At 45.1% G+C, this 25,770-nt stretch overlaps 3 protein-coding genes across 8 annotated transcripts in view; 2 read left to right on the forward strand and 1 right to left on the reverse strand.

Annotated features, from left to right (window-relative positions):
• CRYBB2 (crystallin beta B2) overlaps nucleotides 1-25,770 on the forward strand; it is a 370,816-nt gene that overhangs the window by 121,374 nt on the left and 223,672 nt on the right. The gene's annotated exons all lie outside the window — the stretch shown is intronic.
• The window catches only part of LHFPL7 (LHFPL tetraspan subfamily member 7), a 127,892-nt gene that overhangs the window by 15,376 nt on the left and 86,746 nt on the right, over nucleotides 1-25,770 (reverse strand). The gene's annotated exons all lie outside the window — the stretch shown is intronic.
• The window catches only part of CRYBB3 (crystallin beta B3), a 205,900-nt gene continuing 187,502 nt past the window's right edge, over nucleotides 7,373-25,770 (forward strand). For 2 of the 3 annotated variants that reach the window (XM_066603887.1, XM_066603889.1), the window contains exon 1: nucleotides 7,373-7,504. The gene's annotated coding sequence lies outside the window, so the exon portion shown is untranslated. Of the gene's footprint in view, nucleotides 7,611-25,770 lie in introns of all 3 variants that reach the window. The other variant, XM_066603888.1, reaches the window with a different exon arrangement.

Below are 25,770 nucleotides of genomic sequence, written 5' to 3' on the forward strand. Positions count from 1 at the left end.
GTCATCATTCAGGTACTCATGACCTACCCTAAGGGCAAGTTATCAATGCCAGTTTAAGAAAGCTGCATTAATTGCCAGTCTCATCTTTCCTGCAAAAAGTTTTGGGATTTTTTTTTAAACATTTAGGCAAGTGCACAGAAAATTTTGCAGGAACCCAACGGGTCTGTTGAGTTGATGCAGAGTGTTTGAAAAGATCTCCATTCATGGTCAGAACTTTCTAAGATACTGCGTATACTCTCCATTCATTTAGATTTTAATATTGATTATGTATTTTTACCCCTTCCCTACTTGTTGCATAGCTTACCCAAAATTACTGGAAAACACCCCACCCAGCTGTTCTCACATCTTTTGACTGAACCCAACTGCCTAGTAGTTTTTTTGTGAAAACAGATGGCCAAACAGCCTCTGATCTTGAGGACAGCATGCATGAAAATTGTCTTCAATTGTCTTCAATTGTCTTGTTCTCGCCATTACTAATTCAGTATTTATGGAGCTTCATCATTGCTCTACTTCCCTTAATAACAGATCATCCAGATCTACTCAAGCAACGAACCTCAAGCTGAACAAAGGAAAAAAAGAAGTCTAAGGGCTCGTTCACACGAGCGTATTTGTGCGGTGTACTGCTCACGCAAAGTTTGCATGCATAATACGCAGTGAATAGAACCCACTGATTTCAATGGGATCATTCACATGAGTGTATTTTTTTCATGTGATGCGTGATCGTATGTAAACATTCGTGACATGACTTATCTTGTGGTCATTGGCGCACCGCAAGAGTCCATTGAAATCAATTGGCTTTCATAAATTCACATGACATATGCAGAAAACCTGTGTATGCGCTGTGTATCAATGGGATTTGGTGCGTAGTTTTTTGTGTGCGCAAACACGCAGTGCATTGGCACACACAAATACATGCAGGATCGGGGGCGAAATATGGTGGCAAAAGCTCATTTTGGTCATGCAAATACGCTGTGTATTTGCGCGGCCAAAATACAGTTACTCCCATGTGAAGCCAACTTTACGAAAGCAAAACTTTTTTTTGCATAACAAGTCAAATCTGTTAATTTCATTTACAAGGATTTTCAGTGCAACAGGATGGAATATGTAATTCTTTAATGTTAGCCATCCTTCACACAGCATTTACACTGTGGTCCTCCATCCAAATCCTCGAAAATTGAATCAGTCGTTGGTTCTATCATGCAGCCCAATTAGCCTCCATTTTCTCCTTTCACAATGAACCACTTTGGGCAGGGGCGTACCTAAAGGCTCCGGGGCCCGGGTGCAAAAGTTCAGCTCAGGACCTCCCCCCTCACCCCGGGCATCCACCCCACACTCCCCCGCACCCATATCTAGATCATGCTGCAAACATGATCTGCCCCTTGGCATAATCTTTCCAAACAGGACGCATTTCCTGCACATAAAATTTGTTTGTAACCCCGCAGGCCACTCTCACACACTGCTTTTTACCACTATTAGCGCGGTGTCCTGAGCACCATACTAACCGCGGTACAACTCTCATTGATTTTAATGAGGTTACTCAAACCTGCGCTCGAACGCGGTGTTTCTAATGCCGCGATTTTCGAGAGCTGTCTGTTCTATTTTTGCGTTTTCGTAGTTTTTAACACACCTCCTTACAATGATGGGGTGCATTAAAAAGCGCCGTCAGACGCTGTAACCTGTGTTCAAAAACGCTGTTTCGAAATTCCGGTAAAAATGCCACAATTTGAAGTTGCATTTTCTAACACATGTGTGAGAGCGGCCTTAGGGGGGGGGTCATGTTTTTGTTGTACTTTAAAACCACGATTAAGACACATAAAAAACCTGCATACAGAATTTAAAGACCACGTAGGTTATTAAGGAGCTGCAGACACAATTAATAACCACATGCGGTTTAGATGCATTTTTTAATTGTGTGTAAAGAGTGAAATTATATACAGTAAATCCAGGGAGATGTATAGATGATAGACAGATAAATAGATAGAAATGAGATAAGATATAGATAGATAAGAGATAGATATGAGATAGGATACAGATAGATAGATAAATAGATATGAGATAGGATATAGATAGATAGCTAGATATGAGATATGAGATAGATAGATAGACAGACAGACAGACAGACAGAGACACACACACACACACATATATACATACCCCGGGGCCCGAACCACTTCTCCTCCATGTGACAGCAGCAGCTTCCGTTCAGCAGGAAGCAGGGGCAGCACATGATCATATCCTCACTGTGCCCTGCCGGCCCATGTGACTGCCTTCCTCCTCCTCCCCCCCCTGCTCTTCCCCTGCTTCCTCTCAGGCTGGCCGCTCTGCCTGCCGCGTGATTGCAGCCTTGCTGCAGACAGAACGGCCAGCCATTAATGCACTGAGTGTGCATATGTGTATGGCGGAGGGCGGCCTCGGGGCCACCTGAGCGCAGGGACCGGGCCGTCACCGTGACCTCAGCGACCCCTGATGCTACGCCTATGACTTTGGGTATTAACTGAGGCGCAGGCAGTCTTGCCCTACCACTTGAAGATATCTTTTGGCACAGAACTGAACATAAAAAAGCAATCATGAACTCTACCCTTTCTTCCTCCCTGCTCTCTGGGATAGACTCTAAAAGATATAACCTGATATCTATGTACCTCCCCATATCCAGTAGATTTGGTAATCCCGCCTTCCCCTGGGTATGAACAAAAATCAGTTTGGATGGTAGATGGCGAGGAACCTCACCAGAATAGTTTATTTTGTGGATAGAATTGGACTTTTCCAGGCTGTCCACTCCATTCCAAACTCGGAGATGTTTTGTCTTCAACAAATTAAACACTATGTATTAGCACTCACGGAGAATAGATGAAAACCTTTCCGAGCTTTTTTTTTTTTTTTTTAAACATTAGATTTTTATTAGAAAAGGAAATTGGGAGTACATAATATACAACATGTTGCATTGATTGTTATACGAGGATACAGATGAAGGAGACACACAGTGCTTAATATTCAGATTCTTTTCTTAACATCATTCTCAGTTACTCCCTTATGTATTTATGAGTTTCCTTATCTCTATAAACTTTATAAACTGCCCTATCTCTGGTGAGAAAAACATTCACTTGAATTCGGGCTTCAAACATTTAGCTTTTATGAGTTAACTTCTAACTTTAATATGGCATCTTAACAATATCCTTATGTTCTTAATGTTGATGGTACTTTACCCACAAATCCCACATATCTGAGTACATTCTGCAGCATTTCTGCCATGTATAAAATACCTTAGCTGTAATAGTGACCACCAGAGCGACCCCAGCGTTAATAGTGACCCCACGGCGGCCCCAGTGGTAATAGTGACATCCCACAGGGGCCCCAGTGGTAATAGTGACATCTCACAGCAGCACCAATGGTAATAGTAACATCCCACAGTGGCCCCCCATTAGTAATAGTGACATCCCACAGTGGCCACCAGTAATAATAGTGACATCCCACAGCGGCCCAGTAGTAATAGTAACCCCCACAGCGGTCCCGTATGTTGTAGTAGATAACCAACAGCACTAAAATGGGAAAAATACCCTCTCAAGGGGAGGCTTTGGGGCTGCACAGTCACGAACAGAAGATGGACCACTATCTTCCTTGATGCAACGTGATATCCAGATATAGTGACAGCAGCTCAAATCCAGGTGCAATTTGCACCTGGATTTGACCTGCTGTCACTATATCTGGACCCCACAGCGGTCCCAGTAGTAATAGTGACATCCCACAGCAGCCCCAGCAGTAATATTGACCCTTTCCCCCCCACACAGTGGCCCCCAGTAGTAACAGTGACCCCCGACAGCAGCCCCAGCAGTAATAGTGACATCCTACAGTGTCCCCAGTAGTGATAGTGACATTGCACAGCAGCGCCCAGTGATAATAGTGACACCCCACAGCAGCCCCAGTAATAATAGTGACACCCCACAGCAGCCCCAGTGGTAATAGTGACATCCCCACAGCGGCCCCAGTGATAATAATGACATCCCTGTTGTCTGTCTGTTGAAACAGCCACTACAAGACCTCAAGGACAATGATGTGTTATCAAAAGAGGAGGAAGAGATAGCAGTTTCACAGCTTTCAGGCCAATCTGCCCTTACTCAACACCATAGGGGGGTGGCTTTGGGCGACAAAGGGGAGTGTTTTCTCCAACATGTTTTTCAACACATGGAAGAACTATGGAGGGGGAGGAAGGGGACAATATAGGTAAACAGGCAGGGGAGGGGGCTACGCAAAAGACATTCCATTCATCACAAACCTCAGCTATCATCCATGAATGACAGGACCAGCTGGAGTACACTCTTAGCCTGACCCCAAGGAATGTGGGCCATCACGGGCAGGCACTTTGAGGCATATGAGTTCCTTTATATTGCAGTGCTTGCAGAAGGACCATTGCATAGCCCACATCATATCACCAGATCATTACTGGATAGTCACCCTCCTTTATCCACGATACAAGGCAAAAATGACTAATTTCATTCCAGTAGTGAAGAGGGACCTCATAATGCAGTAGTTTTAGGACAGACAGTTAAGTAACTATGAGCACAACATTGCTAGTGGCAGGGGGAGTCTATCAGAGGTGTGGCATAGTATTTTCAGCCCATCGCAGCCTGAAACAACACAGCGTAGGACTCACAGTCACAGGCAGCATTTACTCATGATAATCCAAGACTACGTCAGCTCCCACAAGGATGTACTCAGACATGACGTTAGCCCCTTTGACTTTCGTGTGTCTAAGCTAGACACGTAGCCAGAGGTTGTACACCATGCTTTAGAGGTGCTTGCCTGCCCCACTGCCAGTGTGCCAACAGAAAGGGCGGTCAGCACAGCTGGGGGTGTGATAGGTGATAGACACGTCCGACTGTCCACAGACAATGTACTGTAGATCATCTGAGCTTTATAAAAAGAGCATAGTCTGCTCAAAGTCGTTGGTGCTACTGCTGTCCTCCTACTTCCACTACGTTTCTTCCTCCTCCTCCTACTTCCCCTTCACTCTCAAAACAAAAATATTTAAAAAGCACAAGTAAGGGCTATAGCTCTAATGTTTCTATGAGGAACACACTCTGCCCTCAAGATGGTGGCGCTGCTGCTGTCCTTCTTCTATGTCCACTATATTTCCTCCACCTCCTCCAAAACAAAAATATTTGAAAAGCACCAGAAAGAGGTAGAACTCTTGTCTATACTACCAGGCTCAGTGTCTACCATTCAAAAAGACCTGCTACAGTTATTTCTAACAGCCGCACACTCAGTCATATCTAGATATTGGAAAACACAAAAGATCCCGACAACGGTCGAATGGATGCAGGGGGTTAACGAGTTGATGATGTGGAGGAGTTGGTGTCGGAGGAGAGGGACGGTCGGGAGGAGTTTATACACGTTTGGAGTCCCTGGATACATTTCCAGAGATCCCTGTTACTACTGGAACCACTAAAGTGGCACTATTACTAATGGAGCACTAAAGGGGGAGGTCACTATTTTTATTGGGAACACTATTAACACTGGTGCCATTACTGGCAGCACTATTACTACTGGGATCACTAAAGAGGCACTATTACTATTGGGGTGACTAAGCGGGCACTATTACTTTTGGGGACACTATGGAGGTACTATTACTATTGGGGCACTAAGCAGGCACTATTACTATTGGTGACACTATCAAGGCACTATTACTATTGGTGACACTATGAAGGCACTATTATTATTGGGGCACTAAGCAGGCACTATTATTATTGAGGACACAGTGGAGGCACTATTACTATTAGGGACACTATGGAGGCTCTATTATTTTATGGGGACACTATTGAGGCACCATTATTATTGGTGACACTATGGAGGCACTATTATTATCGGTGACACTGTGGAGGCACTATTACTATTGGGGACACTATGGAGGCACTATTATTATTGGGAACACTATGGAGGCACTATTACTATTGGGGACACTAAGCGGGCACTATTACTATTGGTTACACTATGAAAGCACTATTACTTTTGGGGACACTAAGCGGGCACTATTACTATTGGTGACACTATGGGTGCACTATTACTATTGGGGCACTAAGCAAGCACTATTAATATTGGGGACACTGTGAAGGCACTATTACTATTGGGGACACTATGGAGGCACTATTACTATTAGGGACACTATGGAGGCACTATTATTATTGGGGACACCATGGAAGCGCTATTATTATTGGGGACACTGTGGAGGCACTATTACTATTGGGGACACTATGGAGGCACTATTATTATTGGGGACACTGTGGAGGCACTATTACTATTAGGGACACTATGGAGACACTATTACTATTGGGGCACTAAGCAGGCACTATTACTATTGAGGACACTATGGAGGCACTATTACTAGTGGAGCACTAAGCAGGCACTATTACTATTGGGGACACTATGGAGGCACTATTACTATTGGGGACACTATGGAGGCACTATTACTATTGAGGACACTATGGAGGCACTATTACTATTGGCGACACTATGGAGGCACTATTACTATTGGGGCACTAAGCAGGCGCTATTACTATTGGGGACACTGTGGAGGCAGTATTACTATTGGTGACACTATGGAGGCACTATTACTAGTGGGGCACTAAGCAGGCACTATTACTATTGGGGACACTATGGAGGCACTATTACTATTGGCGCTACTACCGGGGCGGATACAATTACTATTTTCGAACCACTAGAATAAAGCAGGTAAAAAATATAATGTGATAAGCCATGGCCCTAACCACAACCCCTAAACCATGACTCCTTCTACCTTGACTGGTCCTTTTTTCTGACAAAGGTGGCAGCCCTGATCCTGTGCCATGCCTTTAGGATGCCCCTGTTGCCAGTACTCAAAAATTGGCATTTGGCAACTATGAATTACTGTAGGGCACCATTGGAAACCTCCTTCTATCCTAAATAAAGCACATATCTGCTGCATGTAAAGCGGAAACAACACGATTTATGTACTGTCAGTAAGTTCCCGTGGAGATTGAGCAGATAAGGCTGGCACATGTCATGTGCCTGGCAGCAGTCTCTGGCAGTGTAGAGGAGGCAGTTCTGTGACTACCAGCATGAAATTCCATCCCATAATAACAATACTAATCCCAAAACACAATCCTGGAAAGCACATCACTACTATATACCATGTGAGGAGTGTAATGCGCTGCACAGCCAGGAGGTGGCGATGGACGACAGCGACACCCTGTTCTCTTATCTTCTGCCACAGGTTGCCATGCTAACAAAGCCGCTTCCAAGCTTTGGCCCCGCCCACAAGCCTGACGAACAAGCTAGGTTGCGCGGCCTTTGTCCCAGCCGGGGTTCCCTGTAGAAGGCACGGCAGGGCAGTGGGCGTGGCCTGGACTTGTTCGCAGCAGGTTGGGTTGGTCGGGTGGAGCTGCCTCTGTTTAGGCAGGTGGAACATGGAGAAAGAGGAAGGAGCAGAGTGAGAGCAGCGCCGGGCAGACAAAGAGGGACGAGCGGCCGCCAGGTGAGACGGCGCTGCGAACTAGGTCACTGCAAACTTTCCAACTGCATGCTGTATGGGCAGGGGGCTGCGCTGCTCCGGCTGTACCTGGGGAGACGCTGCTGTACAGGTAGGGGCTGCTGAAAGTACAGGGGGTCCCAGATGAGAGGAGATGCATGTATGTACAGGGGAACCTTGGAGAGCCTGTGTGTGTGTATATCTATCTATGTAGGGGAGTTGCATGTACATGTATTGCTATAGAGGAGATGCATATACAGAACATGTACCGTCATGTAGAGGAGATGCATGTACACTACATGTATACTAAAGCAGTAGAGGAGATGCATGTACAGAACATGTACCGTCATGTAGAGGAGATGCATGTACACTACATGTATACTAAAGCAGTAGAGGAGATGCATGTACAGAACATGTACCGTCATGTAGAGGAGATGCATGTACACTACATGTATACTAAAGCAGTAGAGGAGATGCATGTACAGAACATGTACCGTCATGTAGAGGAGATGCATGTACACTACATGTATACTAAAGCAGTAGAGGAGATGCATGTACCGTCATGTAGAGGAGATGCATGTACACTACATGTATACTAAAGCAGTAGAGGAGATGCATGTACAGAACATGTACCGTCATGTAGAGGAGATGCCTGTGCACTACATGTATAGTCAATGGATGCGTGTACAGAACATGTAGAGGAGATGCATGTGCACTACATGTATAGTCAATGGATGCGTGTACAGAACATGTAGAGGAGATGCATGTGCACTACATGTATAGTCAATGGATGCGTGTACAGAACATGTAGAGGAGATGCATGTGCACTACATGTATAGTCAATGGATGCGTGTACAGAACATGTAGAGGAGATGCATGTGCACTACATGTATAGTCAATGGATGCGTGTACAGAACATGTAGAGGAGATGCATGTGCACTACATGTATAGTCAATGGATGCGTGTACAGAACATGTAGAGGAGATGCATGTGCACTACATGTATAGTCAATGGATGCGTGTACAGAACATGTAGAGGAGATGCATGTGCACTACATGTATAGTCAATGGATGCGTGTACAGAACATGTAGAGGAAATGCATGTGCACTACATGTATAGTCAATGGATGTGTGTGCAGAACATGTAGAGGAGATGCATGTACAGAACATGTACAGTCATGTAGAGATGCATGTGCACTACATGTATAGTCAATGAATGTATGTAAAGAACATGCAGAGAAGATGCCTGTACAGTCAGAGTAGTGAAGCAGATGCATGAGCTTCTGCAGCTCTACAACTACAACTCCCAGCATGCCTCTGATCGCCGCTGCTTGCAGATCTCTGCTATACAGCATAATCTTATTACATAACTCTATGCCTGAGGACCCCGGTGAGAGCAGCACCAGGTTGACGGTCTATGTTTGTGAGAGGTTTTGTCCTATAATCTTTATTAAAGGGACAGTAAACCTAAAGTCAGTCTAGTCAGTGTGCTGTTGAATACAATCTATTGTTCCCTGTTATCAGCCATTCTGCTCAGGGCAGATTCAGGCTGTGGTGTTGTGCAGTTGGATTGGCAGGAAGTCTAAGAGAATTGTCTGCCTACATAACAACAGCTATATTTCCAGTTCCTCCAGGAAGATCTGCAGACTGGTGATTGATATCGGCTGCAGATGTATTATAATAAGGTTAAAGGGGTTGTTCGGGGCCGTTAATATTGGTGTCCTTAATACAGGTTATCTGTAGTAGATTGGCAGGTGTTCGGGGCTCAGGATCTCCACCAATCAGCTGGTCCTACTATGGACAGCGCTGGAAGCAGATAGCGCTGTCCATATTGCAGCAGCCTGGGTCAGTAGGTACCGCTCCCATTCTTTGGTAGTACCAAATCAGGCTGCTACAATGTTGACAGCACCATCTGCTTCCAGCACTGTCCACACTGACAGCGGGTCTGGTGATCAGTGGGCATCCCGAGGAGCTGGTCCTCACGGTCAACATAGGTCATCAATAGTAAAAGTCTCGGACAACGTCTTTAATGGCCCTCTTGCTCTGGAGTTCCCTCATCCTCCGGGGGCAGTATTGTGGCTTTTAGATGGTGCCCATAAGACACCGTTCTACTGACCCAAATTGTATCATCAGAGAGATGTACAGTGATGAAGGTTGTACCCAGTGAATCAGCAGGAGGTCCAGATGATGAGGCCGTAATATAGATGTTGAAATATAACCACTGTTATCCTTCATCTTTGTGGTGTTTGAACATTTTATTGCAGATGCTGGATATCTGTCAACCCCCCAAAATGGTTACATTTATTAACGAGACTGTCACCAACTCTCTGCACTCCTCTCTGAGGGCAGCACAATGTACTGACAGTCCAACTACTTACAATGATGTCTGCTGGGTGGATCTGTGCAGTAGTTTTGGAGAAACTTGCCTTTTGTCAGTAACGGCACATACATAGAGGACTACTTAAAATAGTCCTGGATATTCATGAGCTGCAGGCTAGCCACATCCACCCCGCTCTTCAGCCAATGATTGACATCTGTCTGCTTATTACTGCTCATAAGAGAGAGCTGCCAATCATTGGCTGGAGGGTGGGGTGGGTGTGGCTAGCTGCAGCTCATGAATATTCAGGACTAGTTCTGTGTCTGCCTGCTACTAATAAAATGGGAGTTTCTCCAAAACTCCTGCACAGATACATATAGTAGACATATCACTGTAATCAGTGTGAGGGGCACCAACGTATGGTGCTCTCAGTGAGCGCTGCAAAAACATGGTGACGGGGTCTCTTTAAAGGCTACTATTCTTTTTCTTTCCATATATCCGAAATAAATATAGATCCCTGCCCCATAGATTAACTTTCCATATGTAATAGTCCAGGTTGAGGGGTTAGCAGGGCAGCGGAAGACCTTGTGGACCTCCAAGGATAAAATCCGGCACCAGCAATATAAAACTGGATACTTTATTTAATCCGTTAAAATGGCAACTTCCCGTTTTCTTACACGTTTTGTGTGCTGACACGCGTACCATTGTTCTCCATATATATCTTCACAGTGTATACTGTAATCTAGTCACTCATGACAGCCTATAAGATGCCGGCTATCATTTATCAGATACCCTTTGGAAAATAAAAGTAGCATCCACGTTGTCCCAATTGTGTATTTTGATACTTTTCTCTTTGCACTAATTTGCGAGCAGATGTCACTACAAGGAGTGCAGTCTGTAAGCTCAGTGCTGTCCGCATCCCTGGGATCTGCTGTCACACACTGATGAATATGCTGCACCGTGCCCCAATTCAGTGTCATTATGCCAGTTTGCCCACATGGCGAGCTCCATATTTATTGAGCCCTTGCCAAGTTTGCAGACGCTATGCTGCACCATATTTGTCAGAAATAAGGGGTGTGATTTTTCAAGTCGCACTGCATGGACCTGACGATTTCCCACTACTGAGGGGGACCTTTTACACGGGACGGAATTAGTCCGCAAAGACATTTCTACGTCACAATGCTATCCCTATGGGACTTAAATTCCGCACCTGTTAAAATCCATACGCCTTTACTTCAAAACCACAAGATAAAATTACGCAGCTCTCTGCTGCGGCATTAAGGATGTTTTGCAGAATAGTTGCAGTTTTATAACATACAGGAAATATGATTCCGCAATCAGGCTTCCTGCAGATGGCCGGGTCGGATCCCACTGCGAGAATCCTCGAAGCAGGATGCGAGCCGTGCCCCTGCAGTGACCACCGTGGCTCACCTACTCCGGCATCTCCTCAGCTCTGCTATGTGCCTGCTGCCACCCAGCCGGCACATGAGCAGAGCTAGCGTGTCAGCTGTGACATTTCCGTGTGGGCCTCTGTGAGGCTCGCACAAAAGAGGACATGCCAATCCTATGGCAGGGGGCACGGAGCGGAAATTCTGCTGCGGAATTTCCGCCCGTTGGTACTGGTGTATTATGCGGCCACCGGAAGTAAGGGGTGGCGACATAATACAGCTGTCAAAAAAGTTTTGAGCCCCCCCCCAGCTTCTGATTGGTTGGGGGGAGGGGTGTTCAATCCCCGTTCTCACACGGCAGGGAAGAGCGGCGGTGCTGGGAGCCGCGGAGGAGGCTAGCAGCCAGTGGCGATTTGAGGCTGGGAGCGGCGGGGCAGGCAGAGGCACAGACGTGTGAGGACAGCGCCGAGGCTGGGAGCACCAGCAGAGGCGGCAGAGCTGTGTGGTGAGGCTGGGAGCAGTATTGTGTTCAATCTCCCATGGCAGGAAGACAGCGCCAAGAGTGTGAGCTGCTGAGGAAGAGGGACAGCGCTGCTGAAAAGTGAGTGAGCGGGGCAATTGGCAGGCCGAATCGGGCACACAGCCGCAACAGCTGCAACAAACTGGCCGCACGGACCACTGAGGGAGCGCAGGGACAGCTGCAGCATGTCTATTGCTTTTGTGCCTGACCTGGAGGGTTAGAGTGATGGTTAATTTTCCTATGAGGCTTAGATATATAAGCCTAATAGGAAAAGGAACCCTCACCCTAACCCTCCAGGCCAGGCACACAAGCAATACACACGCTGCTAGGACCTTGTATTCTTCAGCCTATCGGAAGCTAGACGTGTGACAGGGGCGTTGCTACATGCAAGCGTCAAGATACACCAGTACCCCGCCCGTGTGCAGGAGGCCTTAGTCTGTAGAATACTAAATACTATTATCACTCACTCTTCCGTTGAACGATGATTTTAAGGTGAGCTTAAAATCCATCGTTCAGAAAGAGAGTAGATAATACAGACCGCACGCTGTATTCTGCAGGGGAGCAGCTGATTACATTGTATTTAGAGGACAACCCATGTGAGAACAAAGGAGCTGATTGCAGAGCTCAGAGCACCTGCTAAATTCCACAAGCAGCTCCTGAAGGCTTATTTACATACAAATTATGCTAATAAGGCGCTAATGGGCATTATGGTCCATTAGCACTTTATGCAAAATGATAGCTAAAACTGTCAATCTTTCAGTTGTTTGAAAGGTTGTTTTTGCATGTAAATGAGCCTTAACTGTGTTCTGCAGAATTTATTTATTTATTTTTGCAGACTTTAATTGTGGAATTACATCCCTTGTATATTAGAAAGCTGCAACAACAATTCTGCAAGAGACGTTCTTAATTCCAGAGCAAAAAAAAATTCCGCTGTGGAATTTAATCTTGCAGTTATGATGTAAAGACGCGCGGAATTCAAGCCCCTTAGGAATAACATTGTGCCGAAGAAATGTCCACATGGACTAATTGTGTCCCATGTGAAAGGTCCCTAAAACCATCCTGGGAACTACAGCGCATGCTGCAGTGGATTGCATGCTGGTTTAATGATGACAGAGCCCTGTGTATACTGGATCTTCTGCACAGTCCTTAGTTTTGTGGGTCTTACTGATAATAATCTGGAGTGCCCCTTTAACTTTCAGCATTAATGGCTGAGTATATGACTTTAATCTGACAGCAGTGACTTGCTTCTAGCCCATCTTTTGATGGAGGAGTATTTCTCACAAGCCTGCTTGCTTGTCAGTGTCTTCTGCATCTGATCTCCGATCTATCAGTCCGTACAGTAATACATTGAAGGATTAGCATAGTAAAGGTGGCCCGTATTGCCTTATTAGGTTATTTCAGTTACAATTTTCCCATGTACAGTAATATCCGTGGCATCCAAAGGTCAGCGCACTCCTACTGCGACTATCCCGCATTCTGCAAATCCTAACGGGAGAGTAAACATACTCGCTCCCTCCTCGTCACCCTACTACACCCCCTCGAGCCAAAACATGGAGAAATAAAAGCAGGAAAGGGAAATTCCCATCCCTCCCCCCAGCTGTATTCCGTGGACCCCACTGTTTATACGGGACGTGAAGCAGGAGTCGCGGTGTAGAAGGGCAGAGTGCTAACAATAACAAAACTTCCCAAAGGAATTCTCAAGAGTTCTGCTGCCGGTCTTGTAGAATCTGCACAGAGTCAGGCTCTGAGCCGCTGCAACGTGATGCTGGCACACCGGGTGTACTGTGTGGTGCATGCTGCAGTCCATGCTTGGGAAGGAGTCTCAAGGTGCCCATATCCTGTTCCTTCAGGAGCTGAACATGCTTTTGCAAACTGCTTTTTCTCCCGATTCCCCCATACACATGAAGACTCGCTTCAGAGGAGCGTTCGTGTGCGGTATATGGGGAAAGTGAAGGATCCAGAAGTGTTATAGGAGGCTGACTATTACACTTCTGTTCTTGAACACTACTGACGACGTCTATCCCCGCCGCACTGACAGCAAGCCAGAGGATCAGCTGATTGGTGGGGATCCCAAGTGGCGGATCCCTGCTGGTCAACTACTGAGGATAATAAAAGACCAGAATACTCCTTTAACTCCTTCCTGACATACACCGTACATTTAAAGAGCAGCGGGACAGTAGTTTCCACATCCTACCATATCTACAGCACTGGTTTGAGGGGGCTATGGAGGTGAACCCCAGTAATCTGTGCGGAATTGCAGCTGTGACCCCTAGTAATCCATGCGGAATTCTGGCTGTGATTGACAGCGATGGTTCTACTACAGTCACCATGATCAGAGCTACTTCTGATGCCGCATTTTAACCCTATAGATGGAGGCACTCCTGCAATCGGGTCGCGCTGTGCCGGTGGTTGCTATTGTAGCCAGAAGTCATATCGTGGCTCTGGGCTGCCAAAACTATGCGAGAATTGCTTATTTGATCATCCCAGCTTCCTGAAGAACAGAATAATAATCTTTATTTGTATAGCGCCAACATATTCCGCAGTGCTTACATAGACAGGGAATACAGAAAGACAAAAATTACAGAACCACGGTTACATAGCAATCAGTTGATGGAAACAATAGGGGTGAGGGTCCTGTTCTAAAGAGCTTACATACTACAAGTAATGGGGTGATACAGAAGGTAAAGGGCTGGAGATGTGCACGGTGTGGCGAGGTGAAGAGTGAGGGATGCTATACACATAGACAATGGTCAGACGTTCAGCCGTGTGATGGCAGGATCGGTATGACTGCAGGGGCAGTTGATGGTGGCTAGCAGGGATTGCAGTCAGTAGGTCAGGGAGCATGTTATCAGGCGGAGTACAGAGGGGTTTGTTTAGGGAATGCGGTATGCCTCCCTGAAGAGGTACATTTTTAGAGCACGCCTGAAGTTTTGTGAGTCCTGGATTGCCCGGGTAGCCTTTGGTAATGTGTTCCAGAGGACTGGTGCTGCTCTGGAGAAGTTTTAAAGGCGGGAATGAGAAGTTCGAATTAGAGGGGCGTGCAGTCTAGTTTCGTTAGCAGAGTGGAGAGTCCGGGCTGGCTGGTGGATTGAGATGAGGGAGGCAGTATAGGGGGGCGCTGCGCTGTGGAGGGCTTTATGGATATGGGCAGCGAGTTTAAATTGTAGTCTGTATTTAACGGGCAGCCAGTGCAGTGACCGGCACAGGGCAGAGGCATCCGAGTAGCGCCTGGACAGGAAGATGAGCCTGGCTACCGCATTCAGGATGGATTGGAGAGGGTAGAGTCTGGAGCAGGGGAGGCCGATCAGCAACGAGTTGCAATAATCGAGCCGTAGTGGAAGAAAAAGAGATCAAAGAGTCATATGTACCCCAAAATTGAAACAAAGAAAACGTCAACTCATTGCGCTAAAAACCAGCTCTTGCTCAGCTCCATACACAAAATAATTGTTGTGGTGCTGCATATTCTGGTATCTCATGCAAAATCTGCATTTCTTCCCTTCCAAGCCCTGTTATTAGTCCAAACAGCAGTTTATGCCAAGCTATGTGGCATTTCTGTACTCAGGAGAGACTAGGAAGCAAATTTTGCTGTGCTTTTTTCTCATATGGCCATTCATGAAGATGAAAGAAATTGGGGCTAGATCTGGGTTTTGAAAAAAATGTAATTTTTCATTTTCATAGGCAAATGTTAACAACTACCACCAAACACTTGTGCAGTCAAAATGCGTACTAACCCCTTGATGAATTTTGTGAGGAGTGTAGCTGCCAATATGGCTATGACTTATGGGGTGGTTCATTGTTCTGGGTGTTTCAAGGGTTCAAAAATGCGACATGTCGTCCAAGATTATTCCGGTAAAATCTACATTCCAAAAGCCTAATGGCGCTCCTTCCCTTCTGCGCGCGCCCTACGATGTGCTCATACAGCAGTTTATGTCCACATACGGGGCAATTCCATACTCTGGAGAAATTGTGGGGTACTTTATCTCTTATTGCCCCTTTATGAAAATGTAGAATTTGGGGCTCAACTTATGTATTATTAGAAAAATAGTAATTCATTTCCAAAGCCCAATTCTAAAACACCTGTGTAGTCAAAACACTCATTATACCCCTTTATGAATTCCTTGGGGTCGTTTGATGGATATTTGTTTACGTCTCTGAGCACCAGAAATGATGCTGGGAAAATGTCCCAATAAGGGCTCACTTGCAGGGGCATATGTTATCTGCGTATTACACGCATATATTTTTATTTGCATAACACGCAATACGCATTAACGTGTATTTATGGTGTGTATTGTGCGCCAAAATGGCGCATACTGTTGTTTTTTTTTTCATAATACGCGTACATGAAAAACATAAGTCTGAATGGCCCAATGTAAATCAATGGACTTTTAGCACTGCTTATTGCATGCGTGTACTATGCAGCCTAAAAGGGAGGCTACTACATATAGTGCAGGGCTTAGGCCTCCTTCACACGGGCGACAAAGACGCGTGATTTTGTAGCATTGCTAGAATGCTACAAATCGCATGTATGTGAAGCCCATGGTTTCCTGTGGGTTCCTTCACACATGAGATGTTTTGTAGCATGCTACAAAATGACACACAAACCTCGCAGGTCCGGCGATATGTCCATAACACGCGAGGTTTTGTAGCCCATGTTTCCCTATGGAGCCTTCCTCTCTGTTGCATCGCACGAAAACACGGTTTGCATGCGATGCAACTTTGACAGGAGGAAATGCTACTGTCCAAGCTATAATCTAAGGCCTAACTGCCGGAAAAAAACCACACACACATCACCTTAAACGAGCTGTCAGTCCAGCCACAGCTTCTCCTCAGGTCCCGGCACTGATCATCTTCTTCTCTTTTGGCCGGGGATTCAAAAATCCCCGCCTCCTGGAAGCGCTGGCTGTAATTGGCCTACACTTAGCCAATCACAACAAGTGCTCGATGAATGGCAGTGATTGGTTCAATCACAGCCATTCTTCGAGCACTGGCTGTGATTGGCTAAGTGTCAGCCAATCACAGCCAGCACTTACAGTAGCTGGGGATTTTTCAATCCCTGGCCAGAAGATGAAGAAGATCAGTGCCGGGACCTGGGGTGAAGCTGTGGCAGCGCCCCGGATAGAGCGGAAGAGGTGATGTATACTTTTTTTTTTTTCTTCTCTCCTTTAGTTACAGCTTACTTTCAGGATAAGGCTTATATTTCAAGCCCCCCTCCCCCCGAAAATCCTCGCATGTGATGCTACAAAGTCGTGTAATTTTGTAGCACTACAAAATCGCGGTATTGCTGCGAGAAAATCACAGGGATATCGCACGGTGCAGGGATGCGATATCGCTGCGATTTTTCTCGCAGCGATGCGGTGTCGCCCGTGTGAAGGAGGCCTTAGGCACATAAAAGGAGGTTTTCTTTCAGCAGGTATCACTCGGAGTACCTTTTTGCAAGCATGCCCCATCTGATGCGGCACTGACCCATCTCATTGAGACTTGCTGTTCTCTTTGATACTAGTAATGAATCGTCGGTGTTGTGTGTTCCTGAGGCGCCATTCCTCAAAGTGAAGAACTGAAGAGTGGCATCTCATTGTATCTGTATTTGCCTTCGGTATTAGTTTGGCAGCATCATCACGGCTCACTATCACAATACTGTGGCTTTTATTTTTATGCCTCCGTGTTGAAGAAACATGACATTGGGGAATTCATTGTTCTGTGTATTTCAGTAATGACTTTTGTTCTGATCATAATAGGCTGGATTGTCTCTGGCATTGCCTTTTATAGCATTCATACAAGACTTCTAGGCACGGGGCTATTCAGCAAGGGTTTTATGCTCCAGGAATGAGCACTATGCGGCCACAATGGCAAATATGTACACAGAAGAGTTGTCAAATATGTAGCTAAAAATACGTTCTCCAAATATTCATGCATTTTGTTTCCAAAGGAAGTCCTGTTGCAGATGGTTAGTAGTTAGTTTGGGGTATATGTAGTCACTTCTTGCTCTGCCTGTATATATTGGCAGTTGTAGTTGGTCTCAATCATTTTTATTGACATTCTTTACTTTTACTGAGAAATTCTATAAACTTCCAATGATGGCGAGTGATGACCAAACTATTGCAGACAACACAGAATAATGTTGTATATACAATCAGTGCCGGGATAGAACTAGTTGATGGTGTATGGACTTTAGCTCAGAGGGTTGCTCATAGCAGTAGGGCAAAGGCCATGTAAAGCCTCAAGCACAGGGATCTCCAGCTGTTGTGAAACTACAACTTCCAGCATGACTTGACCGCCCCGAGCAGTCTGGGAATGTTGGGAGTTGATGTTTCACAACAAATGAAAAGCCAGAGGTTGAAGACCACTGATTTAATGGTAAGAAGTTAAAGGCTAGTTTCACATGTGATTTGTGTGCTTTGGGGGATGCACAGAATTCACACATGAAAAAGAACTAATTGCTTTCAATCGGGTAATTTCCTTTTTTTTTCTTTCATTATTTTGCATGCACCAATGTTGTGAGAGCGAAAAATTGCAGCATGTCTTATTTTTGGAAGATTTTTTGCTTAAGTACCGTCCATTATTTCCTGTGGGAAACCAAAAAAATGTCATTGCACTCCCATGTAAATGTTCCCCCCCCCCCCCCTTGCAAGTGCAATGCGTCTTTTTTTCTTTTGTAACAAAATGCAAATTTTTTAATTTAATTTATTTTTCACACGTGTGAAAATCACATGTACAGCAATGCGTTTTTCTTGCAAAATGCAACACAATTGCGTGTCAAATCACAGATTTACAAGCGCGAAATTCAACTGATTTTCTCAGACCGATTATCACACTTGCCCGTGTAAATAAGGGCACACTCACACAGGCGTATGTGGCCCCTGTACGTGCATAATCCGCAGCACACAGCAAATACTAATTTAACATATGTATTTGCTACATTTGTTAAATCCCCATTGTCTATATTGGTGTGTAGTACACGCGTAATATGTACCAAAATAGGATATGCTGCATCTATTATTTTTCCAATGCGTGATAAAAACGCAGGTGTGAGTGGCCCAATAGAAACTGATAGGCTGAAAAAAGACAAACTTGCTACGTTACAATGTAAGGGCTTATTCTCACATCCGTATATCGGCCGGGTTTTCACGCTCGGCCGATATACGGTGTCCCTTTCTGCAGGAGGAGGAGGAGGGCCGGGTCAGGAGCAGTGCCATGAGCTCCCAACCCCCTCTCCACCCCTCGCTACTATTTGCAATGCGGTGGGGCATAACTTAGCTCCGCCCCTGGCCCACCTCCTCCCCCTGCAGAAAGGGACACCAATGTATATCGGCCGGGCGTGAAAACCCGGCTGATATACGGACCTGTGGATAAGCCCTTAGAGACATATACTAACAGCTAGTCTCCACCAACCAGCTTAGGGACAACTAAGAATTTAATATGCAGCTTGCAGAAGGTAAATCTGGTGCCCAGAAATAGTATTATTCCTCGTGCGCACACGGCTGCTTATTCTGAAACCTCATCTGGAGGGTTAGGTACACTTTAATAACCATCTATAAAATAAAAAATGAAGCATTCTTTACGACAGAGGTGTTTTTGCTTCAGAAAATGCAGACTAAGGGCGCCTACCCACTTGCGTTGCCGATTTTCGCGTGTGAAACGTTTTTTGCGCGTCTTCCGCTGCGTTTTTTGCGTGTTTTTTGCAGCCCTCCATTGACAATCATGGGTGCATTAAGAGAAAAATAAGGAGACATATGCAACTGACAGTTCCTATATGAAAAAAACCCACGAAATGGAAAAAAAACCCCAGATGGACAAGAACACATTCTATACTATTTGCTCTTGAGAAAAAACGCAAAACATCACAGGAAAAAAAATTGCAAGTGGGTAGGCACCCTAATGGCTCATATACACAGCAGAGCGGGGTGCACAGAATCTGTATGGCACTGCATAGAGACAATATAGCTTCCCAGTACAGAGCTGCACGGCCTTCGTGTGCCACCATATAGGGTCCATGGCATGTCATATGTGCAGCTGTAGACGGGCTGTCCACGGGCGATGCGGTATCCCACGGCAAAGCTCCGCCGCGGGAGCCGCCAGCGAATCTCCGCCGATCAGCCCTATCTAATCGATAGTCTGACCGCGGAGAATCGGGGCAATTCGCAGCATGCTGCAAATTGCCCGTCGAGAGCGGAGAATCGCAATGATTCTTCGCTCGTGGACAGGTGCCGGCGCTTTCCATAGCAATGCTGCCGTGGACAGGGGGCCATAGTCTCCTCTGGAATAATACCTTCTGTATACATGATGTCACATACGGTATCTGACAGAGGTACGGGTAAACTTAGAGGTTGTACAGAGCTGTGCCTGTTTCTCTCATTCTGTTGAAAATTATAATGGGTATAATTTAGCTTTTTGTCTACCACCTTTATATTGTAGTTATTGACGTGCAAGACTAGGTTCTAACATGGACAGCCTTTAGTACAGTATGATATGACGGGTTTATTTTGGGGACTATATCTTCAATATGAAGGCTAAAATGTGGTCAGTTAGCAGTTGGTGTATTAGGCATTCTAATAATGTTTACCAGGAGAGCTGCAGAGCATATGGCTCATGTGAGATTCTGCTACTGTATATCCATTACTTTGTCTCGAAGGCTTGTCTTAAGTGGTGATTTCTCATTTCCATCTGTTGTGGCCTATTTATGCCAGAAAAGGCCTGTCATTTGGGTGGGTCCGGCCCATGGGTATACTCGGGATCGTACGCAGGCCATCTGGTCTCTACTGACCATTTCACTTCCAGATCTTTACTGCTGTTCCTTTTTGTTCTTATTGCCGTTCTTTATACCCAAGAGAATATGGTATGCAGTGCAGAAGGTGGCTTTAGGGCATAAATAAATTCTATGCTCTGTGGTGTACTTTAGTCCTTTTCTTATGCTGTGCTGCTACTTACATGATGCATCACAGACAGTGCCTAGAATGGGGTTATGTGACTGGTGTTTTATGGTGATGTTGTTTATGTGTAATGTCACGTGAAGCAGCAGTCAAGTGAGTGTATCATACATATAACTAAATAGCACTTTGTGACTGTGCGGTAATTGTGATTAGCAGTAAAATCTGCCTCCCGAGTGCTGCAGGTCGGGGAATGTATTAATGATAATGCAATTTTTTTCCACTTTTTTTATTTCTTAAATTATAGCAAAAACTAGCCTTTATTGGGTGCCTGTCTGCTTTTTACATCCTACTCCAAGGATCCTTTTTGTTTCCATGCCATGCACCGATAAAGGCTTACAAGATGGAACAACTTTATGCAAGTTGGAATCCATTAGCGGTTCTGTAAGCATAGTTGTCTACAGTAGCTAAAAAATGATTAGCTTGTTTCCTCACATTGTCCTCGAATAAGAAATAAACCCAGTTGTTTTTTTGGATTTGTGACAGAAGAGATGACATGAAAATCCCCTCTGTTTTAGTGAGGAAATGTTGCACTCCAATAGATAAGATTGAAATAATGACTTAGTTGGGAAAGAATTACTGGCTGCTCTCTCAGAACTGCGGAGCGTACTTGTTCGTGACACTTTATAGATTCTTCTGGTTGCATTTAGGTTCAAAGAAAAGCCACAGAATGCTGAGCTTTTTTAATGTGGTTTCTCTATTTTGTGTTTTATTGGTGGTTTACCAGATTGGTTTATTGCTTGTACCATATACACATGGCTGATAGATCATTGCTGTAGGTACAACTATGTTCAGTGCTTCATATACCCACCTAGCTCGATCTTGGGCCATAGGGCGCATGGTAAACTGCAAAGTGTAATGACTTGACTAAGAGCAGCCATGGGAGTTTGGTGCACACTATAATCCTGATATATTTAGTTTGGTCAACTATTCTCATCTGGATATCTCTATTACTAAAAGTTGCTTCCGATACTTTACATTGTTTCATTCACACTTCATTCTAGAGCTGTGTAGCCACTAAAACTAGAGCAGTTCCTGACACACTAAAGTTGGGAATGCTCTTTATTTGTGCAGGAATCTGTTACTGTTTGCTGTTTAACAAGGGCTCCTTCACAAAATGTTTGCTTGTTTTGTTTCCAGCATAAAATTCAAAGTGGTTTCTATGGTGCGGTGTTAGTTTGTAAAGTTTTAAACATGCAAACAATAACTAGTCTGTACTGCAACTTAGTACTAAAGTGGCCCCACGTGCTATAGCTGTACCTGCAATACCACACCAAGCCACTGTACAATGTATGGAGCCATCTGCTTCCTGCTCTATACAATGTAACTGACCAATCAGCTGTTTTCTTTGTTACCTGAGTGTCCAGTGGTGTGGACCCTTGCTAATCAGCTATTGATGACCTTGACCTATCGTCTAAGACCTAGAAAACCTTTTAAAGGGGTTGTCCATGTTGTACTATCTTTGGACAACACCTTTCCTAGTGAGCAATAAAACAAATTGTACTATACTCGCCTCTCCCAGTTCCCGCTGTGGACTTCACCAGTGCTCGGTCCACCGCCCCTGTCTCTATTTACAGCTGCAGTCCCGCTCGATCTACGGGATATCACAGGGCCTCATTCTAATAACATAGCTCGGCAATCACAGCAGGGAGAGGTGAGTATAGGACAATTTATGTTACTCAGTGGGGAAGGGGATATACCGAGATCGTAGAACATGGGCAACCCCTTTAATGAAATCACTTTGGCAAATGTCACTACGTGTAAATTCTACACAAAGTTGCCTTTGACTATGCAGAGTCCGCACTTTGGAAATAAAAAGCAGCAGTGTCACAGCGACCCACATTGTAGCTTATAAAAGTGCTGAAATTTATCACGGTGCTTCATCCAATTCCATCTAGGGCCATTTTTTCCTTCTAACATACATCTTCAGTATGTTGCCATTTTATGGGTCTGTGTTGCATAGATCTGTAATACAGCACGCATAGACTTCTATAGGCTCATTCTGTTCCTCATTGTGCCTCCAATTGTATACGGAAAACCATTCATTTATCATTTATGTACAAAAAATTCTGCATTGCCTGTGTATAATTCTAAGTACCAAGTTTATCATCTAAAGAAGATGGCGTGCCGTTTAGTGTTTGTGCGCTTAGGACACATGAAAGTTGATTATGAATGGCTGATTACTACTGTCATCACTTTGCAGTGCAAATATTAATTAATCCAACTCTAACATACGTACCGGAAAAATATCATGGTTTCACATCCTGTAAGATGTTGTCAATAGTGGGTGGGGTGCTATACTGAAGTTGGTAGATCTGCAATGATATTTTTCTGTAAAAAAAAAAAAAGCTAAAACGTAAACTTGACGGAATGGAAGTAAGGTCCGCTGTCCACGGCAGTGATTTCGCCAGCGGTAAACCGCCGGTGAATCACGACAGCCGACGCTTCCTATAGCGTTCCTATGGAAAGCGCCGGCACCTGTCCACGAGCGGAGAATCATTGTGATTCTCCGCTCGCAGCGGGCAATTTGCAGCATGCTGCGAATTGCCCCGATTCTCCACGGTCAGCCTATCTATTAGTTAGGGCTGACCAGCGGAGATTCGGTGGCGGCTCCCGTGGCGAGGCTTCGCCCAGGATACCGTATCGACCGTGGACAGGTGGCCTAAACTGGAAACTTTTTTCTTTTTTTTTTTTGAGTGAATGGGGGAAGAAAATTACATTTTTTAAAAATTTTTATTTAACATTTTATTTCAGTTTCTCCCCTCAAAAAGCAGAGCAAGCAGAGGGAAACCCTGAACTGCGTCCTAATGCAGGTGTGAAAGCAGCCTTTTAGTCTGTAATATCAAGCCTGGCCACTGCTGTGGGAACGGAGCTGTCTTCCTGCAGAAATTGGCTCAGTACGATCACACTGATCTTGCGAACAGTTTATCGGCAAGCTGATCTACTATTGATGGCCTGTCCTGCGAACAGGTTTATAACTGGACAATCCCTTTTAAGAAAGCTTGATCGAGTGTTTATGTGTATGGGGTTGCCAGAGGAAACTGCTGTTTAGCCAAGAGTTGTTGAAGGTGTTTGGGCACCTTCCTCGTCCGCCTTGTACCGATCAACCACCATGTTTCAGTTTTATTACGGTATATTTGATCTACTTGACCAGATCAGCTGGATTACTGTTCTGCCTCCAGTGCGGAGAGGACGCACACCCTACCTGAGAGCAATGTGTTGAGGTGTTCAGCTTTGTGACATTGCTTTGCATTGCTTCATCCAGTAACGCTATTGATGACACTCGCGGTAGCTAAGGAGGTTGCAACACACATTTTTGTTGCCATTTTTCTTGCTAATCCGTCCAGCTCAAACTGGTCATTTTCATTTATGCTTTAGCAGATGGGTGTGAATGGAAATATGGCTGTAATGTACTCAGGGCTATGAAGGAACGGTTGCCACACAGTTCTTTGTCAGTGTGGTTCTGCATGAATAGCAGTCTGTGGACCTGTTGATCTGAAGATGATTATTCCTTATAGTCAGATATTAAACAGATCTTAGAGGTTGCAGTGTTAAAGTAAGAGGAGTTTAACCTCCTAAAGTGACTTTGTTCTGCTGTATCGCTTGCGTCATCCAGTGCTTTCCACCATATTTATCACTCGCTAGGACTTATTTTATGGATGGTTGAAGTAGACGGCCAGTCACTTCACAGTGTGGTCAGATACTCATCTGATAGTTGATATTGCACTTTCTTTTCACAATCCATTTCTTAGGCCGCATGCACGCGGACGGGTCGGGTTCCGCATGCGCATACCTGCTGTCGGTTCTCTTCATCTGTACCGTGGATGGTCCTCACAACTCACCTTGGACATGCGCAGTACAGATTTTTTTTTAAACTACTGCTTTTCCCACGGAATCCGTCCGCAATGTCAATTGCAGGCGGGCTGCAGGTCGGACAGCTTCCATTGAGTTCAGGGGAAGCCGTCTGTGCGGACACCGCAGGAAGATGGAGCATGCTAAGATTTTTCCTCCAAGAGCGGAAACCACAATTGCTTTCCGTTCGTGTGCATGAAAAATCACTTTTCCTTCGCATGCTATAGAGGGTATTTGCTGCGAAACTGGGAGGTGGACGCCCGCTCCAGATTCCGCAGCAAAAATCTGCCCGTGCACAAGCACCCTTATCCAGTATGAATTTACCTTTTTTGATGAAGCCAAGAAACCCAGAAAAAGATTCTCATTAGGTCTGTAAAGTAATATTTAATTGGTAAAGTGCTGTCTGTGCTGCCTTTGTAGTGATGAAAATACACTAAAGTATCATACTGAAATAGGAAAAAAGTGACAGGATTGTAGCAGACACAAAGCACTGTAAGGCCAGGTTCACGCAAACGGGTTGGATTCCGCATGCGGGAGGCCCGCAGCAGATTGCAGCTGTGAGCCTTGTCGATATACATACATACATACATACACACACTCACACTCACACACTCACACACACAAAAACACACGTCTTTAGATCTGTTCCATTAAGCCTGAGGAAGGACCCTACGTAGATTCAAAAGCTCGCTATGACATCATGTTTTTTTTAAGCCATTAAAAGGTTTCTCTTACTGAGCACAATCACATGATGCTACTATGGAACACACGCCACAGTCAGAGCGTATTCGCACATTTGTGGCCGAAATTTCTACGTGTGAAAATAAGTTTCATACTGCTAAATGGGGTTGTTTTGGAGACAAGTACATGGAATTCTGCAAGCCCCATTTACATGAGTGAGGGAGAACATCCTGGAACAAAACTTCCGCATGTGAATTTGCTGTAAGGCTGTGGTCACACGCGGTGAAAGTCTCGTGAAATGACTGCAGCGGGTCCACACAGAAATACCGCGAGGTTTTGAAGTGGCTCTGCCACCTGTATTCCACTTTGGCCACCTCTCCCCATAGAGAGGAGAGAGCCCGCCGTGTAAACGGCAATACAATTGACATACCGCAGCTTTGAATTCCATGCGGCATGTCAGTTTTAGTGCGGCTTAACTGCAACGGCGTCTCCGCAGTGTGTGGATGTAATTTTTGCAAATCTCGTCCACTTTGCTGGTTAGTCTTGGGCTTAAGATTGCCAGTAGAATTTCCGTCCACATGGAAATTTCGC

This window comes from Eleutherodactylus coqui, chromosome 5, assembly GCF_035609145.1.
Source record: "Eleutherodactylus coqui strain aEleCoq1 chromosome 5, aEleCoq1.hap1, whole genome shotgun sequence".
Classification (NCBI taxonomy): Eukaryota; Metazoa; Chordata; class Amphibia; order Anura; family Eleutherodactylidae; genus Eleutherodactylus; species Eleutherodactylus coqui.